This window comes from Cupressus sempervirens, chromosome 5, assembly GCF_028749045.1.
Source record: "Cupressus sempervirens isolate cs-2001-9-10 chromosome 5, ASM2874904v1, whole genome shotgun sequence".
Classification (NCBI taxonomy): Eukaryota; Viridiplantae; Streptophyta; class Pinopsida; order Cupressales; family Cupressaceae; genus Cupressus; species Cupressus sempervirens.
In genome coordinates this window covers 350,413,701-350,419,700 of record NC_143122.1, presented here as the reverse complement: position 1 = coordinate 350,419,700, position 6,000 = coordinate 350,413,701, and positions in this window count along the sequence as shown.

Here is a 6,000-nt window from a genome sequence, read left to right as displayed (position 1 = left end):
GTTGAACAAAGTCAATATTAACCAAATTCACTCGGTTACTAAAGGGATTTTGAAAGTTCGCAATGTTAACTGAGCTTTTGTTGGTTAAAATAGGAAATTGCTTCAGAATCAGTTTCTACTGAGCTAGGTCGGCTACCAAAGGATTTTCTTATTTTAGCATGTAAATCTTAATTATTTTACCTATTGATTCTAGCCAATTGAGGTGATGAATATTGGTTATTCTAATTTTTATTTGAGTTGACTTGAAAATCTGGAAGGTATAAGTAACAGGTCAAGTTGTGATTTCAAAATGTGTGACATGAAAAGTTGATTGAAAGAGATAAGAAGAGAAGAAATGAACTTGAAGGATAAGTAGGTATCCTTGTGAAGCAAAAAGTGTTATTCGATCAAGAAGGATCAAGTATGAACCAGAACAGAGATCTATAATCAGCAATTCAGTTGTATCACAATTGGGTCATTTCATTGTTACTCTCTAACCATTGTAGCAGTGATCTAAAATCTCTTATCAGAGTTGGTTTAACAATCATTTGTAAATCCTCTAACAAGGTGGCAATTCCATTGAATTGTTTCAAGACTTTTTACAAGGCCACTCCTAATAAGGTGATTAAATCTTTTAACAAGGTCACACCTAACAGTGTGTTTTGTAACCTTTAACAAGGTTGGCTCCTAACAGTGCTAACTTCAAAAGAATGAAAAGTAGTAACTAGTTACATTTGGTGGTTTTTCCCAAACTGGGTTTCCACATTAAATCCTGGTGTCTCATGTGTTCATGTTATTTCCTTCATGCTTGCAAGTAATTATTGATAACATCTTAAGATCTGCTAAAGTAATTCACACTCTACATTTACCAAGTTACAACAATTTCTAAATGTTTACCAAGTATCAGCAATAATTAGTTTTATTAATCTAAATTTTAATTGACATCTAAGGGATCTGAGATTTATTTTAGTAGTAACTGATTCACCCCTCCCCTCTTAGTTACTCCTCTTATATTTGTTAGAATTGCTTTAGAATGAGAGGGGGGGGTGAATCAGTTATTCAAGGTCCAAATGACCTATTCAAAACTTTTACTAAGTGTAGTGAACCCATTCAACCATTCATTCATCCAAGCTTCAACTTATTTAATCAGCAAGCTACTGTAAATCAACATGCAAGCATTAACACATAAGAAATCAACACATGACACAGTGATTTACGTGGAAACCCAATTTGGGAAAAACCACTAGTAACATGCTACTCAATTTTCACCCTTCTAAAGTGATGCCCTATTAAAGGCTTACAACACACTATTAAATGTGACCGTGTTAGAGGATTTAACCACCCTGTTAGAAGTGGGCCTGGTTAAAGGACTTTAGAACATTCACTTGGAATGCCACCCTATTAAAGGATTTACAAATGGTTGTTAGGCCAACCTAAGTCCATAGGATTTTCAGATCTATATAATTGCTAGAGAGTATTAGAAAATATTGACCTGACTACAACATACAACTTATCTTGTAGATTTCAAATCACTTCTTAGCTCATACTCTTGCCTGGCCTTCAATCTTTGCAACTCTTGATAGCTTGCCCTTCTTTCAAGCTTTATCTCCTTGAGTCTCCACATTCAATGCACCAGTGCAATCATCTCTTCATGACCACTCATAGAAGCAGAGCCTCTGTGCTCTTCCTTCTTCTAGATGTCTTCTCCTTAATAGCCTTCTAACTACTTCGCAAATTTTTGGCACTTCAACAGCAACAGTATCTATAGCTCTCTACTTCTTGGTCTATGACTTCTTAAATAGAATTCTTGGAGTACCTTTTTCCTGCTTGATTCTTCCAACTCTCAATTTTAATTCACATGGATTAGGTAGGATTCATTGCATCTAACCCATATTTTGTTTCCTCTAGAAACTTCTTGAATAATCCTTTAGAATTCACCCACAAATGGTTTACATATGATTCTATGCCAACAACTCATCATCCTTATCCTCCAACTCATTCAAAAAATTCAACGTAACCACTATGTTGGCTTAGATTTGGAAAATCTTCATCATTTGAAATAATGCAGCAGCTCAGCACTATTGAAATACTGGTGCTCGGTACATATTGTGTTACTCGGCATCAACTGTGTTTTTCCTTATGCTTGGCACCTAAAAATCACTTGGCACCAACTAAAAATTTTCTGATGCTCGGCACCTGATCTTTACTTGGCACATGAAGATCACTCGGCACACACTAGAAATTTATGTTACTCGACTTCTATGGAAAATTTGCTTGGCTTCAACTAACTTGCTCAACACCCACTTATGATTTTAGTTTAAGCTTTGCAGTCAACCTTGTTACAACTTCTTCCTCCAATAATTCTAAGTGTGACCATCCTCTGTATCTTTGAGTATTTCATCAACACATTACTTCACCATTATCTTAACTGATCCTTGCACTTCATTACAACATCATAACTCAACCTTTCCCTTAGTTACTCTTGTTACATCTTGTTGATCAAATCCTCTTCATCAATCAACTAAGTGATAGTACTTGGATCTTATAAGCAAATATCATCCCTACAAATAGTAGGTTTGACATCAATGACAAAACAATGATTGAAAACATTCTTTTACAACAATCTCCCTCTTTGATCTTCAACAACAATGAGCTTTTCAATCAGATTTCCAACAATATTTCCAACAATTATAGCCATCAAAGCATATTCGAAGCTGAACAGTGACAAATAGTTTTTTTAATCAAAAAAATTGATATTTCAAATGCCTCCTACGTTATCTGGAAGACGAAAAAGCATTAACATAATTTAATAAAGTCATTCATTCTGAATGCTACATGAAAAAATAACATAAGCCAGATGATGGAATAAAGAAACCTAGGATGTACAGAATAAGGACATAAGGAATTGAAAGTATGCCCTTCATCTTAAGCCTCTATATAAAATAGATTAATAATAATCATATTCTATTCACATCTAGAAAGTTTTATGCCCTAAGAGAGGCTTGTACAGTTTGGGAAGGGATTTTTACAAATTAAAGATCTACTTCAACCAATATACCTTTAGGCACGACTATACATAAACTATACATAATGTCGAAGTACAAGTCAGAAAAGGTGAACAATTAGCTAGAGCAACGAGTGCTATGGCAGAATTGATCGCAAAAGAAGGCTGACTGACCACATTAAGATTACCATCTGGAGAGGTTTGTTTAATATCTGAGAACTGCTCAGCAACAATTGGACAAGTAGGCAATGTTAAATGGAAAAATTGAACTTTAAGTAAAGCTGGGTCAAAAAGTTGGCTGGGTAAACGTCTTGAAGTAAGAGGAATAGTTATGAATGTTGTGGATCATCCTCATGGGGGTGGTGACGGAAGAGCTCCAATTGGGAAAAAAAAAACCCTTGACCCCTTGGGGCTATAGCGCACTTGGAAGAAAAAGTCAGAAGAGAAATAAATATAGCAATGTTTCAATTCTTCGTTGACGTAAATAGGAATAGTTGTAAATCCATTTTTATTTTCTATCAATAAAAAGAAAGGTAATTAATTAACCATGGCACATTCACTAAGAAAAAATAATTTTGTATCTAATGATTTGTTAAGTAAAATCGATAATCTAAACATGATTAAAGAGAATAAGATAATAGTAACCTAGTCCCGTAGATCTGCCATTATACCTGCAATGATTGGTCATACCATTGTTGTTCATAATGGAAAGGTACATTTACCCATTTTTATAACAAATGGTATGATAAACCACAGATTAGGAAAATTTTCACCTACTTCCATTTTCCAGGGACATGCGAAAAAGGATAAAATTTTGAAAAACGAAAAAAAAAAAGGAAAAAAAACACACACACACACAAAAAAAAGAAAGAGAAAAACGATAAATAAAGAAGTCTTGTTCTAAATAGTATACATTAATTCATTATGGAGGATGAAGATGAAATTGATATTTCAAAATAGGGATTTAGATTTAAATTCAACTATAAGAATATGAGATGTAGCTAAACATGTACATATGTCTTCTAATAAAGCATGTAGAGTAGCCCATTTACTTCGTAATTCTACCTATATACAGGCACTTGTGATCCTGACTTTCATGGATTATAGAGCATGTGAGCCTGTATTCAAAGTACTTGTTTCTACAGCTGAAAATGCATGTTCATTTATGGGTATACATAAGTGCTATTTAGTTGTCCTTGCAGCTAAAGTGAATGAAGGTCCTACTTTGAAACGATTTCGACCTAAAGCTCAGGGTCGTGGTTATCCAATAAAAAAATCCACTTGTCATATAAGTATTACATTATTTTATGATACATCATTGGATTTATGTAATTCAACTCATGATTACATAACAGTAAGATGAAACATTAAATAGAAACAAAATATCCAAATAGATGATCCATTTATGCTACAAATATACTACTACTTAAAGTACTAAAAAAATATGTATGGGAAAAAAAATAAATCCACTTGGTTTTAGACTTGGTTTTACTCAAAACCATTATTCCCTTTGGTTTGAAGAAAAGGATTATTTCGAAGATCTATGAGAAGATGAGAGAATATATAATTGCATTGAAAATTATGTAAAACATATCAAAAGTTCTATCAATTCTAGTTATGGAGGAATTACATGTATAGAGATTCTGAAACAGACCAAATTGATTTCGATATATATATATATATATATATATATATATATATATATATATATATATATATATATATATATTGCATTTGTCGATTTGTTTATTGAAAAAAAAGTGCCAAGAAAAAAAGAAAAAATGAAGGAATTAAGAAAGGAAGTACAAAAAATGCTTGTACAAAGTATGCTTAATTCTGTAAATAGAGTACTTGTCATTTCTATAGAAAAAGTGGATACACCTTATAGAGAACCCAAAATTCTTGCGGAATATATTGCTCTACAACTAAAGGAGAGAGTTGAAATAAGAAAAATAATGAAAAAAGCTATTCAACTAGCTGAAAAGGCAACTGTCGAAGGTGTTAAAATAAAAATTAAAGGGCATCTTAACAGAATTGAGAGAGCTCGAAAAGAATCATCTATGAAAGGTAGAGTGCCCCTACAGACCCTTTGAGCTAAAATTGATTATTGTTATTATGCGGTTCAAACTGTCTATGGAGTATTAGGGATAAAAATTTGGATCTTTGTTTAAGATGAGCAATATCTTTCTATAATTCAACCAATCATAAATCTTAAATTCTATAAGATCAAATAAAAATTATTAAACATCTTGGAGCAGTGTTATGCTTAGTGTGTGACTCGTTGAGATCAAGCTTTTGCTTCTTTTCTAAAATGAATGATAGGGAACTCGAAATAAAAACAAATTGGTCTCTAGTATATTTTATTTGACTAAGATCTAATAAGCTAGTTATTGAAATATAGATAGTTCTATCAAAGAAATGAAAGATAGACCTTTTTTTCCATGACACAAAGAGACAAACTGATATCTCTCGTAAAGAGAAAAAGTATCTCTCATAAAGAGAAAAAGAATCTTTGGTAATGCAAGAAAAGAAAAAGGGAAGGAGAAAAAGAGAAAATGAAATCTTCTTCCTTACAGTATTGTATGGTTCATAAATCACCCTCAAAGAGCAGTGTGATAAAGCATAAGAATTATCCTAATTATTTCTATTCAGTTTATTAAAAAGAGCTTCGGATCAATGGAAACTAAGAAAATTGATTCTTATAATAAATATAAATAAGAACTCCATTGCAGAGGGTATACCTAAGCAGCCATTTAAAAGCTATGGGAACGATGGAACCTGTGACTGCATAAGATCATATAGAAATCTTAATCATTCATTGGATAAGATGGCGAAATAAACCAATAAAGAATAAATTTCATTGGAGTCCAAAAAACCCAAATAACTTAGAGTTAATATTCGCCTATAAGATACTTATTGGACATATAGAGGCATTTGTATCCTCATATTATATGAATAACTAATATGTGTAATGAGTCAATACTAATTGATTTCTAGGACCTCACTATTTATGATCC